Source organism: Temnothorax longispinosus, chromosome 5, assembly GCF_030848805.1.
Source record: "Temnothorax longispinosus isolate EJ_2023e chromosome 5, Tlon_JGU_v1, whole genome shotgun sequence".
Classification (NCBI taxonomy): domain Eukaryota; kingdom Metazoa; phylum Arthropoda; class Insecta; order Hymenoptera; family Formicidae; genus Temnothorax; species Temnothorax longispinosus.
Genome location: NC_092362.1, coordinates 22,551,746 through 22,568,629, shown reverse-complemented (window position 1 = coordinate 22,568,629; position 16,884 = coordinate 22,551,746). Strand labels below are relative to the sequence as shown.

At 32.7% G+C, this 16,884-nt stretch overlaps 1 protein-coding gene across 1 annotated transcript in view; it reads left to right on the top strand.

The window, feature by feature from the left end:
* The window catches only part of LOC139812753 (uncharacterized), a 128,598-nt gene that overhangs the window by 50,576 nt on the left and 61,138 nt on the right, over positions 1-16,884 (top strand). Inside the window, exon 2 of the mRNA XM_071777832.1 lies at positions 3,577-3,706. The gene's annotated coding sequence lies outside the window, so the exon portion shown is untranslated. The remainder of the gene's footprint in view (positions 1-3,576; positions 3,707-16,884) is intronic.

The following is a 16,884-nucleotide window of genomic DNA, read 5'->3' as shown; positions in this document are numbered from 1 at the left end:
TAGATTAAATGTGTTACTTATAAATTTATCGATATTGATGAGTTTCGGGATTGAGTAGCATTTTAATTGTGTGCAATTAACTTGCACTTAGATAATTGAATCTTTACAAATAAGAACGAACGTCGACGAATAAAAAAATTCAAAGGTAAAACTACCAACGATTGAAGCGTTGGATTGCCGTCGTCACGAAAAACCGAGAGAAATCACCCACTCGAATGTGATGGTACTAGGCCAGCTTCAAAGTGCTCTTTCTTGCTTAAACCAGGATAGCTTGTCGTGGCTTTTCATGGCACTGATTCTGTCAGGAGCTCTTCCATTTTTTTTTCTGTAGAGTTGATTTGCTGGCACGAAAAAATTGACATGTACTTGCGCGAGCATCAAATAACTTTTGTTTTTCGAGTAACGATTCGAATGTGTGGCAGTGAAATTTTCTAAAGGATGGAAATGCATTCACATTATCTATCATAAAATTTCCAAATTTCTAACTATATATAAATATAAGAATATTAAAAGAGTTTTTCAAAAATTTTTAGTTTTTTTTGACATATTTATTACTTTACTTATATTTTTTAATTTGGAATTATAGATTGCTGCATTCATACTTCTATTTTTTATAAATCAGTTTTAGGTGATGGATTAGATATATTTATAATATTCAGCAAAGCATACAAATTATTTTATATTAGATCGTAAAATTGCTTGTTCACGAGAATTTAATTTCTCTTTACATATGCCAGAATGTGGTTCATACCGGCGGAAAGAAATTTGGAATGCGAAAGTTTGAATTTATACGACGTTCTAGACTTTACGCTCGTTTCAGCTGCAGTTTCCCAATTTTATGGATAATTCGTGCAGCTCCTATATTGGTGGAAACAGGGATGGAAGATTTAGCAAGTCTGCGGTATATATATAGCTGACTGTTACTTTCTAGTAAATGTACGAGCAAACGTAGATTAATTTTAAAAAAATTTACATTAAACAGTTATATGAATCGAAATTGAAGTTTTTAATTTGAAGCTTTAAATTTTGATTTAATTTCAAGCTTTTGATTTAAATATATATTGGAAAAAATATATTGGACAAAACAAAGTATGTAATATAACTATAAAAAACTAAATCGTATACATCGGTAATAGCACAATTGACACAATTTTTGTGTTCATGAAATGTTACGTTGCACTACGTCATTTTTCGTCGATCAATCTTCATTTAAAGCATTGAAAGTAGACCATCAATAGAGTAACGTGAAATTCACAGCTTCATGCGAGCACCATTGTTGCGATTTAATGCGCTATTTGCCGGACAAAAGACTGAGAGAAAATAGAAATTCTCCCTTGACTTCGTTTTATTCCAGCTAATTTGAAAACGATTTGGTTCATTTCGCTTACTCGATTGCAAAACTGTTACGCGTGCAATTTGTGTGATACAGTTTAGCAACTTCAATGACACGGTTTATATTTTTCTTACTGGATGGATTTTTCAACGTTAATGGATTTTTCGAACGTATATACGAGCTAGTGTATATACACGACGCGAATTTTCTTCCGTATCGACGAACTCGACGGTTAGCGCAATTTTCTCAGAAATTTTCTCATGGGGGAAAGTTGTGCGCCGCACGTACCCGATCTTGGGGATTAAGGCGAAAGATATGTCGGATTACCTCGGGATATATAGTGGCAGCCACGCAATTTCGCCTTACTTTGAACATCCCTAAGTCTTAATGCGGCTTAAATGACTTTAACGCCGCTATACGACCGATGTTACGCTCTCGTGCTTTGCATAGGTGAAGCGCGCGCATTATGCGTTCACGAACGATTTTCACGGATTGGTTCCGCGGTGTGTTTCGATCGCTGAAAATTCTCGAGAACTTAACGTCGCATAATGCAAAGCTGACTCGGCGGAAAAATCCAAGACGCTGAATAGAAGCCATACTAAAGCAGCCTGTTCCGCGATGTCGTCTTTTCTTCCTCGCTTTCTTCGTCGTCGCCGTCGTCGTTGTTATCATCGCTGTAGTCGTGTTTCCTTAACGTGACCTCCCTCTTCGTTTTTTTGAATCTGTTCCCCATCTCGACCCTTTTACAGACAAATTCGCTTCAAATTGCTTCTGGAAATCTCATTTCCACTATCTGAGATCCTTGTCAAAAAGGAAAAGAATTACCCGCCGTTATGTCAGATACATGAACCACCTTCAATGTACTGGTGCGCGCACGATAAAGTGTGTCGAAAAGAACGACCGGGCGAGGTATCCTGAATGAAACAAGAAAAGCAAAACGAAAATACGCCAGCGTACGTAGAGAGGATGAGAAGGCGCGGCGCTATTTTCCGCTCTTTGAAGATCGTTGATATAAAGCTTCCTGGAGCGATGTTTTCGTGGGTATGAATCGTATCGCGTGAGCCATGCTTGCGGTTGAAATTACGAAGCAGATTGCGAAACGTCGATGGAACGTACGCACACACGTGGAGAACGCCCGAGCGGGGTATTCAAATTACTTTCCCTTAAAGTTCGCTCCGTCAAGAAGAAATTCTTCGATACACGGGAAGCGCTTTGATTCGCGTATTTGTTTCATTATTATATTGAGTTTGATGAGCAAAAAAGAAAAAGAAAATTATCCACTTGTGGTGTTTGCAATTCCGCTACGCCATGACAGCTCTGACGGCTTTCTTTTTCTATCAGATTCAAATTTCGCGAAATGCGAACTATAAGAATTGCGAAACGCGATTGCACTTGCTTATTAAAGTGCACGAGAAAAATGTTTCCAACGTATATAATTTCTCTTTTGGATTAAAACTTTTAAATTTTAATTAGTCTTCTTTCTCTGTATTATATAATATATTGTGTCATATTATATCTTATTAATTAATTTATTTCGTGGAATACATTACTGTTATCGAAAAATTGATGATTACCAGTATTGAGATAGCTGTTACCCAAATTCGTAAAACCGCGGCGCGAATTTCTAGTAAAATCATCGAGTCCAATTCAAATGTGCCTTGTAATATAATGTGACATAAACCGCCTCGAAAACGCTATTATCAAAAGCATTTATGATTAGCTACTGCAAACAATTGCTTAATAAGTTAATTAATACGGAATAATTAATTAATGCTAAATATCATGTACGTCACTAATGAAACGATAATTGTGTCCACACATTAATATAATTATTCTATAAATTTGAACATTTTATTCTGTAGGTTATAACAATAGTAACAATAATGCAAACATCGCCTATGTTAAAGCATAGATTCTCGACACGCGTTTCCCAAATTATTTCTAACTTTGTTTCGAAATGTAATGACTTTAACTCGCGGGTCAATTTGTTTAAACTTCCCGTAACTTATCATCGTAAGTTATTGTATATATATTAGAAGGGCGACATCATGGCATAATATCTGCATGCGTCGGTTTCCGCTTCAAGACACCATTTAAAATGTTGCCGCTAACGTCTTTATTCCCCAACGATCGGCAACGTAAACGCTTGACTTCCGTAACTTTCAAATCAGGCGTGATCGACTAGTTCGCAAACTGTCGTTTGCGCGACCGAGATTGATGGCAGTTGTTCCTCTTCCTTACAGGAGGACCCGACGACACGGCGATTCAGTACGGAACTACAAGCGTTCGACGAAGACTGTAAAACGGGCGCGAACGAGGAAGAGGAGTCCGTTTCGGGAAACGGTGGGACTCAAACACGAAACCTGGGTCAAGGTAAGTCCAGCATTGTGTCATTATCGGTTATAAACGTGAGATTTTCTGAAAGGATAAGCCATGTAGGATCGTAAGATACATTATTAGTAAATAAATTAAAAGAATGTAGTAAAAAGTGTATGAATTTTACACAATTAGTAAGTTAAATAAACATTTATTTTAAAATTATCTGTTTTATTATAATACTATACACGATCGAGCAAATAAAAACTTTAGTGGAAATTCTCCGTTATATTTGAACTAAATTTGCTAATACTAATTATAAGATTTAAAAATTAATTGTTAATAATACATTAAAGTAACATTATCTTCGCGATTCTTAAAATAGTCCTCTATTTTTATATACTTACTATTATGGGTTTATATTTTTTGTAGAATGTATTATTCAAAAATTATTTTTTTTTATGAAAAAAAATGCTAAAAATGCACGCACCAGTGTGAAAAATTATACATTGAATACAAAAATATAAAACACAATTATTAGTACAAACGGAAAAAACCGCGCACTTGTTTTTTATTTTTACAAAAAATGTGTACTCGTGCAATCTTATAAAAATTTAAAGTAATTTCTAAAAGTAATGATTTTTTGAAAAAAGTAATAGTTTTACGAAAATATTAATAGTGAAAGAACTTTTTTTATCTTGTCTAGAAATATAGTTACATCATTTTTAATGGCGCTTGAAAATTTTAATGGATTTTCGTGCCGCCCGTGCTTGACAGTTTGTGTATTAAAAATTTTTGCTGCGCTGTCAGCGATTTTAACTGAGTTTCAACGTGTCGTTCAAACGTGCCGACTATGCCACTCAAGCGGATAATCGATAAAATAAATTATTCTATGTCGATCATATGATAAACGAAATTTTACGTCGATGTTGACGCGGAAAATCATACTTTACCATTAAAGTCAATTTAACCAACCTACATTACCTACATTATTACAATTTATGTATGGACTATTACTGCAAATTTTGCTAAATACTTAAAAATAAATACACAATATAAGAATTAATAACCGTTAAACAATATAATGAAATTTAATAGAACCTTTTACTTGGTTTTTAATTATAATAAATTAAAAGGTAAAACATAGAGATATATAATTACAATTATGAAATAAACATTACAATATACAATTATTTACATTAATTAAGTAGCTTGTGGGTATTATAAATTTATGCTCACTGATGACCGCTTCAGGGTTCGATGATTATCGTGCAACAGTGAATTTGTCGTCGAATTTTCGTAACTGCAAAGCGGAGCGAGCCAATTTGGTGGTCGCAGGTGAACATTGTCTTCCGTTAATTAATTTCGCTCCGCTAAATTCACTGAAAGTTTCGCATGGACTGGAAAGTGGCCCGGAGTATTATGCCGTAACTTCTCTTAGGGTATGACCTTGCGCTTACACGATGAAGCTCGCACTGATGCGAACCGTAAAGGGAGTGTAGTGATGGTGATGGCAATAGGGCTCGAGAAGAGCCGTAGGGTCAAATACCAGAGCAGCGCCGGTATTTCAAATCCATCTGAGCAGAAATGCGGCTATTCGTAGATTCGCTTGAATTAACATCTGTAATGCAAGGGTACATCTTGCTGATTCCTACGATAAAATTTTATTTTACGAGAACTTATTCAATATGTGTAACTTGAGAGGTTTTTCATTATTTTTTCTATTTTATTCAAATTCAATCCAAGTTTGTTGTCCGATGAATAACAATATTTATACATATTATTATCTTGTTAGTATTAAAAGAATAATTTAATGATTATAAACCAGATTTTGATATTACTAATATGTATTAGAATTAATTAAATTATGTACTTCTGAAATTATCGGTAATTGATACATCGGTATTGGAAAATTAATTGGCAATATTATACATCATGCATGTAATAATACTGATAAGTTATATTATCTGATCAAAGCGAAAGGCATTTAGCTAAAAAAAAATTTTTTTACTTTATTTTTGCTTAACTGAAAAATTTTCGGTTAACTAAAACATTAATTAAGGGCGATTATTTATATAACGTCTTGTGATGAGTTTCTGTAACTTTCGGGTTTAGCCTTTCAGCGAATTAATACTCGACTGATATCGCAAAGAGACTTTTGAGGGAACGATGGCACATTGATCACCTCAGTGACCTGCCCTGCCGGGCAAGAAATGACTGGAACTTTAGATCTCCCACGGGATCACGCGGTTGGTATGTACATAGGGCGAATTGGGTCGGGAGAGAAATTTCAGGCCCGGAGATTTCGCCCTGTATTAATACCCGCGGGGCAAGAAATTGCAAACAAGATCTCCGCGCCCGCGCCGCGCCGCGCCGGCACGTGAAATTAATCCTTCGTGTGCAACAGTTGAGGCATCGCTGCGCATAATAGCACTGGCGCCCCGCTTAGAATTACGACAGGAGCGACTCGCGGACGCGTGCGAAAGATTAAATCGCGCCCGCGATATTCCGCACGCGACTGCTCCGTGACAAGCACGCGAGCATTTATGAGAGACAAAACGTTTGATTGCCGTACGATATCTCGAAAGCGAGTGAAGTCAGAAATAATAGATGCACTTTAAGAAGAGAGTATCTACGAGACAAAGAAGGACATTTTTTTTTTAAAGTAAAGAATTTGAATGTATTTTATAAAACAGATATCACAAAGTACATGTAAAACGTGTCATTTAACAAAATAGTTTTCCAAGAATACAGTTAAAAAGTGGATAATCGAACAGGCTTGCGTGTACAATAAAAATTTATATCTTTCACGCTTCTTTTTAAATCCTTATAGTTAAGTCGGATTGGCCACCAATACATGTATTTGTGTGGCTATTATCTGTCGTTAACGCATCAATGATTTACTGTGACTCAACATATCGTTAATTGGATATCATTATTGCTAATGCGGCTTGTGCGCAGCGGCGAAGCGTGATCCGAGATAACAAGGAGAAAGGCTAAACGATAACCGCCGTCGCGAAGTAGAAAACGCCGGTCAATGTCAGACGTAGTGCGAGGACCGTTCATTGCCGGATACTCGTCTAAATAGGAAGCCAAGGGGGAACGAAGCGAAAAGGAGAAGTTTAAACTAGAAAGAAGGGTGGGTAGAGGGGTAGGATGCGGATATAGAGGTAGAGAGTCCGCGATTTCCTTCCGAACGACTACCTTTCGATTCCATCGAAGTTACACGAGCCGCTGGATTCCAATCCGACGAGCGGGCCTCTATCTCGTTCTGTCTCCTCTCGAGCGGGCTCTGGCCGGTCTCTCTTGATTGCCGCAACAAAATCAATGCTCGAGAGAACGACGAGGGGAATCGTGATGAACGGATGTGTGCATGCTTCGTTGCACCGTGTAAATCGTTCACGCGAGAGAGCCAGGCGAAATTTGAAGCTCGCTGGTTAGGAATTGCGGGTTAGTGCGAGTTAACCATTTCCCACATGATTTCCTGCACGACAAATGCGTTTGCTTGTCAGAGAAGAACGTATCTGCAGAGTTGTGTTGCCGTTTTTATTTAATTTGAGATTCTTCAGTGGTTCATAAAAATTTGATTTTTTAGGGAGAGATATTGTAGCATTGACAAAAACAATACAGAAAAATATTATTGATAAGACTTTACAATATTAGTAAAGTTATAGTACATATTTGTGTAAATTTCACTATTTTTGAAGAATAGAAAAATTTTATTACATAGATATAACACTTGCACGGTGTCAATCTTTTTATTACATAATTTCAGTTATGTGATTGAAAAAGTTAGGATTGTTGAAGTTTACGAAAGTTATATTTCTTAGGAAACATAATAGGTTGTCTTTGCGAGATAGCGACCGATATAGGAAATAATATGGGTAGGTTTTATCATTGGAGAATGTAGGACGAAGGGAGGATACGTTGTTACGAATGGCGCTACTGATAACGCCCGTACGGCACGGCGCGTTTCGAACTTTAATCGTAGTTTACAGCCGACTCGCTTGTGCTCTAGTTTCACTTAGTTTCGTGTAATGCGCAAAATTGCAACTTCATCGCGTAGGACGTCCTCGCGAAAAGAATCTGTTTCCGCGAAAAACCATTTTAACAGATAGTTTAACGGACGTTTACTTTTTACTAACTATTTCTATATGGTGAATTTCATCATTTGAAATCTAAGCACGATAAAATAATAAATTGTGAATGTTAAATTCGATTAAATACCGAATTATTAGTTTTAACCCTTAAATGCCACACCTCTCAAGAATCTCGTAAATGACACATGGGGTCTAAAAGACCCCAGCATGAAAAATGTCTCCTTGCTCATTGATTTTTTGATATTTAGTTATAAAAATTATTTTCAATGTTGTTCAAGGCTTAGAAAAGAGAATAAAATGCTTATATTGTTAAAATTTCAATTTCAACATAGTATAAAAAATTAAGTAAACTGAGTAGGAATCACTCAACTATCATGAATGGGAGCATGAGCTCCATTTTTGGCGGAAACATTTGAAAATATATAATTGTAAAGGGTCTGGGGTCCGCTGGACCCCGCGTGGTATTTAAGGGTTAAAATTAAATTACATCCCTACGCAATTTATAATAGCTGATCGATTATAGATTTTGTTTACAATTGCGGTTGATTGATTCATTAATCGTAAACTATAACGCATTTATCGAGCTATAAATTAATATAACTGAATAATAATAATTCTCTTGTAATGAACCAATCATGAACCAAATAGGAATTATTTTTACTAATGATAAAATGAGCCATTTTTGTTCAAATATATAAATTACAGAAGAATATCATTTAAACAGTAATTAAGTTTATTCATTTATCCAGCAATTCAAAAAGCCCTCACTGTTCACGAGAATTGAGAAAAATCTATTTTCCGCGAGCACACAAGGAGTATGATATGATAATACATCGCGCTCGACCGAAGTTTCGGAGTTGACTCGCGCGCTGTTAAACGAGTATGCACCTGTTTGAGTCTCGAGTAGCTCATCACTACAATACGTGTATAGTATGGGAATACACAAGCGTACAAGGAGCATTCTCTTGTGATACTTATACCGGTCCCCACCAGCCAGGACCAACTTGCGCGCACATCTGTGTCAAACATTATGCAGACATGTAAAAGCCCCTTGAAATGCAAATATTTGCCGTGAGCGCAATTAAGGCCCTCTGCGCACGGAAATCTCGACCATTCTTCTATTTGCCCATTGTTGAAAAGACGCGACTCCGCATTTGCAAAATGCGTCACGGTGTGAGTCAGAACCAAAAGACGGTTTGTATGATCGAGAAAAGTGTTTTAGTGTCATTTCTCCAAAATGACTTCTGTCGGAGATACGGTATGTTGAAAGCATCTATCGTGCGGTGCTTGACAAAAGTTAATGGAATATCTAATGTTAAAAGGACCAGATAGAGAACCAAAAGTATTCAAAGAACCTTATTTCGAGCTTTATTTCTGGTAATCAATATTTAATTTACATATTTTTAAATAATATATTACTGAATAAATAAAAATACGTACTGCAATTTAAATGTCGAGAAAAAGTTTTTAAAAGGCATAGTTACATTTCCGTAATTAAACACGGGAAAGCTGTTTTCACACAATAATAGATATTTCGCAAATTATAACATTGAATGTAAACCACGAGTAAAATAATGGCGAAATTATAATGTGGACAGCCGAACCTTTGTCCTCATAACTGGATTGACGAACGACCAGACGGATACGGCAGACATTCTACGCATCACGGCGCAATTATGCGATATCTATGGTCGACTGGAGTTTATTCCTATTCAATAGGAATAACATCAATAAGAGATTTGGAACTTTGTTGAGTAGATATTTGAACATTTTTTAACTAGTTTTGAGCATGCGAGAAGTTGCGCATAAAAACTGTATGATTGTCACGCTACCCAATAAGTATAATAAGAGATAAACAAATTCCCCGTAGTATTAATTATACATTTTTTTTAGACAGAAATATATCATATAAATCTTAACACTTTACCGGTTGACGTAAGATTAATTTTCCATGGAGTTAAGATTTTTTATTGTTATTTCATGAGTCATTGTAATAAATTATCATTTTATCGAAGAATGGGGTATATTTATTGTTGCGGGGTGTAACGTAAATCGTCATTTGAATTCTATGAGGACCCTACGGACCATTTTTCTGCTTATACAGCATCCCCTGAGACGGATGTTTATGTCTCGTGGGAATCTCAGGAGTTCAAGAACACGATAGTACGATTTCACGTCGGAAAAACGCGACCCGGCAGGCAATGCCAGCAGACATTTCCATTACAAAGACGGCTGGTTTTGGATGGATCAAGCCGCGAGGATGCTACTCGAATATGTATGTGAGACACTCGTGAAAGGGGCTGCCTGACCTCGAACTCGAAATATATTCGTCAAGCCGCCTATTTCAATGATTCCTGACAGTTCCGGAAGCTCTTTTCGTCCGTCTTTCCCCGAATTCGAAAGATTGCAAACATTGAAATATTGCAGTTATTTTCAATGTTACAGTATTTAAAGCGCACTTTATGGAGTATGATCCTCAAACAATATTAATTATTTATGCTCTGAAGACTTACGCGACAAGCGACTTATCGTTGATTTAAAAGTACAATATAACATTCATTTCTGTATATAACAGATCGCGGAATTAATTTCAGCAGCGCTTTATTTTATATTGTATTTTATAAATTCCGTACACTATTTTGTCGAATTTGATATGTAAAATTAATGGCCTTATCCATTGACCGCACGTTTGTGAAAGAGATTTCAAGGCATATGAGAGCAGTTATGAATAACTGAATCTAAGCCTTAAGGCATACACAACTCATGGTCGCATAATATTGGCATTGAAGAGACATTGCGGAGATTGGTTAAATTTGTTTATTTTGTTTTGAAAATGAAATTTCTTTCTTCGTTGTCGAAAAAATTCCATTTTATCTAATGGTTATTGTTGTTAATATTTTAATAATCCTTTCTGATTTATTTTTTGCTATATTTTCTATGGAAGATGTGATTGTTAACTTATTCAATGCTTTTTTTTTAATGCGTTTTGGTTTCTCTGCTTCAAATGCAATGCTATTTTTAAATTCTTTTTTTTATTTGTACTGGCTATCGATTTATAACTAAAGAGAAAATAGTTCAGAGAAAGATATGACAAGAGACTGAGAAAATAAAAGGCAAAATATGAAATACTGAAAGAAAAAATTGAAACAAAAGAAAGAAATATAGATAGAAAATAAATTAGAAATGGAAAAGTTTAAATTATATAAATTAGATAATAAATAATTAAATAGCATAGTATTATTGTAAATTATGATTATTAGTATGATAATAAAGGGTACTTAAAAAAAAAATTTATAGGTACTTATATGGAAGAAACTTTTTTGGAGAAACAGAACAAAATAACATAAAATATGATAATAACAAATGTATTTTGTCTTCTAAGACTCTCTACTTGTTCATCGTTGTCAACACATTTTTGGAATCTTCTCCAGGTGGTCTCTAGAGCCTTGAAGCACTTCCCCATATAGTTCCAAGTTACTTTCATATAAGTGTTAACATTTTTTTTAAGCTGTATAATTGAGTTTGATAAAAATAATTTTTTTGATGAACATTTCTATAATTAAGACAAATAGAAGAAACTGTAGGAACTCTATTTTTCTTATAAAGAGAAAAAAACTTTGCTAGACGGATGTAATTAAGTCATAAAAGTTATTGGTACTTGAAATTTTTCATAATCTTGGAAATTAAAGGTTATACAACCTTCGAAATTACAAAACCAGCAAGGATATCTTTTCAAGAAATATTTAACCAAGAACTATTGATTTGCTTTTGTAACAAATTTGTGCAATATTTTATTTATGATATACGCATATGTTACATATATGTCACTAACTCCTTTACAGCGAATGCTTTTGTTAAATTTTACAAAGTCAATTTTCCTCTAATATCCATTCCGAGTGTTCCAGTTCGATATAATTATAATTTAATTAGCTGTGTTTTATTCCATTCATATAAAATCTCGTATGATGAAAATTTATCAAATGTCTTTTTTCGAAATTAATTTTGTATACATTATAAAAATATTTCATCGCAATTACTGTTTCAAGTAACTCTTGTACGAAATCCGAGTTTAGTAATCGAGAGAACAATGATAAAACCTTGAAGAATGAATAATTTCCGGACATTTACGAATTATAATATACCAATGTAGGCATTGTCTATTCTCTATTCAATATAATTTATCCACGCTGTACGAAATTGTTTTTAGTCTAAAATTAATGAAAATTGAACAAACATTCATTACGTTTGTAATTTTAAGAAAGAAGTTACATTAACCTATACTATATTGCTTGTCTTTTACATATCAAAATGCATAATGGAATCAAATTTATGTGGATCAAATTTATGTCGAATATAACTCAATCTTACAATTAGTCGCACGAAGGAAAGGCATTTATTTATTCATGCTATATTAATATATTTTGCAAACAAGTCTTTAAAACAAATAATTAAAAAATCATCTTAAGTATCAAACATTGATGCACATTGTGTGCATAATAGCTATATAGTCGTCTGGGCATCGAGGCGGCAGTGTGGTCTAGTGGTAGAGCGCCAGACTCGTAATCTGAGGAACCAGGTTCGAGTCCACTAGAGCCATGGAAAGTTTTGTCCGAAAGCTGCGCCCTCCGTGCAAGATTGGGGCCCTTGTGCGGAGCAAACTGGGTTCCGTCTTTCGGAAAGAGACATTAAGCCGTTGGTCCAAAGGGTTAAAACACTTTTGAGATGTTTTCGTTTTTGCTGCTGAGGTCGATTTGGCATTAGCATTATAGCTGCCACTTCGGGAGAATCAAAACTCTGTTCCCTCCCCACCACAAGCCAAAGAAATCATTATTATTACCTGAGTACCAACCGATGAAAGTTTCTGGTCGAATCTCCCGGATCCAAGGGTATTAACCTAGGGTTAATTCTGTATGATCTGTATCTTTTTTTAATGACTTATTTTTAATTATTTTTGTATTTTTTTATATTTGCGTAAATAATTAGTATATTTCTTGTTAAATAGAAACACTTTTAAGAAATTAAATACAACATGCATATATTTAATGCTTCTAATGCAATATGTGTAATACAATATATCTTTATTTATATTATAACATTTTGTTTTTTATTTTTGAACAGTCTAAAACCAAGAAATCGTATTTTGTATAGTTCGTCATTTTTAAAAATAAAAAACCAAAGTTTATAAAAATTCTCTTGAAAATTACTACATTTTTTAAACCTCTTGGCAAGAATTTTTTTCGAGAAGTTCTACCTAATTTAAGTTTTTGTAACAATCTGAATTCGGCATTATTCAGACTAAAAATAGTCAAAAGGCATTCGTTAGTGGCAGATTAATATTATATATCTTGATATTATATTGTTATTACGAATTAAAAAAAAAAACATTTTTTGGTGTCATATTTTATTGGCCATAACGAATTTTCTGTACAAAAACAGCTTACTGTGCTACGTTTAATAACTAATTTTATTTAATTAAGTACTCGATATCTTTCGAAAGAAAATTAGCGATAACTTTCTTGTTGCCAATTGGGATAATGCACTGACGTTTTTTACGTATTTTTGATCGGTTTAACCATTCTAAATCGTCCTTTCGTTTAGTGTAAATGAGCGCGTCATTTCCAGATCTCCCACACGAATCTTTTCTCGTACTAGAAATTGTTATCATCATTTAAATGTATTTCGTGCGTTACCTCATGCTCTGTATCACTTTATATATGTTATGTGCGTCTAGAAATACTGCGCTCATCTTTCTGGGAAAAATATAACCCATTTTAAGACTTACGATTTTAGATAATCAAATTATTTGGATATCGTAACCCTAATTAACATTTTGGTTAGTGTTTATTAATATATTTAAATACATTTTTAAAAAATATTATATTAATGTTGTTGAATAGAGGAGATGACTACTATTGAGATGATTACTATGAAACTTTTATTTAAAACATTTTTTGATATCTCGAATACTTTTCGAAATATATCGAGAAAAGCAGAAACTGGCTCTACATATGAATGGTGGTTTTACCCCTTAAAACCATTTTTGGGCAGCTACAAAAAATGTCTAAATTTATCTCCCCCTACACTGTTGGAAAATTTGTGTTAAATATAACATAAATCGCATGTCCAAAACAGTCCACCCAAATTTTTGTGTTAGTTTAACATAATATGGATGTGTTAAATGGTAACACCGATACTATGTTAAAAGTTAAAATATTTCAACAGAAAAGAAATGTAATTCTGATTGTAATTTGACGTTAATTATGCGTACAATTAACATAACTTTTATGTTGAAGTTAAGATTGTATAAGATAAAATTAACGCTCTTTTTCTGTAAATTTTTATTCCCACTTCTGTTATAAAGTAAAATCAACACTTTTTTTGTAAATTTTAACACATTTAATAAATACGTTCAAATTGTGTTATTTTAACATATTTTTAAAATTATTTTTAATAATTTTACATTTTAAATTTGTTAAGTTTAATTAACATAGCAGGCATATGTTAAATCTACACATGTATGTGTTGATTATTTTACACAAAAATTTTAAGGACCTTTTTTAACAAAACTACAAAAATTTTCCAACAGTGTACCTTTTATTATGACATTTATATATTTTATATTTTGTATTTTAAAAATAACGTTAGATAATAATTTGTCTGTATTTTATATTAATTTAATAACCAATATGCAATAAGCAAAAACAATTAAAAATGCTTTTATTTAAATTGCTTTATCATAGATATGTGGACATATTAATAATATTAAATTTAATATGCATTTGATTTCTAAGTTTAATTTATTTTTAAATATAGTAGATTTATAATAATTTTTAAATAAAATACGTAAATGATATATCGATCATTTAAGTACCTAATCATAAAAGGAAAGAAATGATTTGCACGTAACAATTAAAATTTTTCTCTTAAAGTAAATTTTAATTATTACGTTAATATATAACATCTATATACATATCTATTAACTAAATTGAAGCAAATTTATTTATTAATTAAATAATGTTTTTTTTATAAAATATCTAACAATATTTTTATAGTTTTTAAATAAGAATATTTTTATTCTAAAATTAAATCTTTTTTTTGTTTTTTTACGAATAGGATATAACTTTTCTTTTTTAATAGAATAATAGTTTTCATAAACAATGCTAATAAGTTTATAAAACGGAGCATAAAATATACCGTAACAACTCAGTTATCGAATTTTATTTAAAATGTAACGAATAGAATACTCGGTGTAATTTTATTTTGCTAAATTTTAAATATTTTAAAAGAATAACAATTTTGCCGGTACGCGGCCTTGATGTTTGTTTAACGTATGACGAGCGCTATATGACATACACAAGGCCTGCACTGCGCGCCGTGTCATTCGCACAATAAGACTCGAGTCGGCAGGTAGAGTGACGTGTGCCTCTTTGCATGTACCTATCGGCATTACCCGTCGAAACGCAATCGCGTCAAGTACGAGGAGAAGCCAAACGTGACTATTTTCTACAAACAATTAGCTTGATTATTAGTTTGGATAACTGAATTAACTTTCGAGATTAACTGTAAATAAATCGAGTACCTACTTTTATCAAAGCAAATATACCGCGCGTGTTACTTAAGAATCGAAAGAGAATGAGAATTATATTGTATAAAGTATTTAGCTTTATCACAATGTGCGATAATGAGCTTTTCTAATGACATTTAAATTTGCACATATTTTCTATTGAGCTTCGACTTAAACGTAAATTTTCATCACTTTTGGATTCAGAACGCAAAATAATACACGAATTGTTGAACACACTGAATACATTTTGTACTTATACAATACTGAATTTTGATTTTATATTAATTATTTTTAAATAATTGAGTGTTAATTAATTGTTGAATCTATTTTATTAAAATATTACATCGCATGTGATATTAGAATGCGGACATTATTTTTAAATCCTCCGGACATTGCACTCCGATTGCGTTTTGATGGGATTTCATTGCAATGTGATATAGTAAAGTACACATTGTGATTATATTGGGCCTTATCAAGCAGATGATTATTCTATTGTAATGATCAATATGTGCGACCGTAATTAACCGTGTTTTCGCGAGTATTATATGTTATACGAGTGAACGAATCTGAGAGACAGAGGCTTGAGCTTTTCATCGTAGTCAGAATCCTATTGCGATGTATCGACCGTATCAGTGAATGTCATATTATCTGTCATTAAATTAATGGATTTGATAACAATTATATCAAAAATTATTTATATGCATATACGTATAATGTGTATATAAATGTGTACATATTATTAGATATATAAAAATTAGATATAAGAATTTGACTATATGTATAATATAACGCTTTATTTATTACTTTGGAATAGATAGGTTAATACGAATTAATGAAAATATTTAATGTCGAAATTGTTATAATTGTTAATTTATTGAAAGTTAATTTTTTTATTTATATATATAACGACTATAAATACGAATTTAAACCATTTTAATCTAATCATGAATTTTCGAGTATATAATATATATATAGGTGTATATATATATATATATATATATATATATATATATGTATTATATATATGTACTATTAACATCGTGCAATAATAAATAAAATTTTCCCCATACTCGTCGACCGATGGAAAATGTACGTCAATACTTTATTTAATCTTTAATCGATAATAAAAAAGCACGTCTGCGAGATATAAATTGATATTCACCTGCATCGCGTTCATTCGATACGATTAACACCCGATTCATCGCTACTCGCATATCAGGTGTCTCTTTCTCTTTTTCCTATTGTTTTATTTCTAGTGAAAATAGAGATCAATTCATCGAAGCTTTTTATATTAAGAGAAATTAATACGTTTGTACTTTTCAACTTTGTCATTTTAATAATTATTATTATATGTATATATAATATATGTATATATATAAAATAATAATTATAATTACTGATTATAATTTAGTTAATTCCGAAATTAGTCTCTATTTTCTATTGATTGTGATATGAATAAATAAATAAATTTATTGGCGAGTCTCTGAGCAAGAATATTTGCCCATTTATAGCTTTATAAGCCTAAAAGGAGCACTTAATCTAATGTACACACCGAGGTAAATTTCTATTTT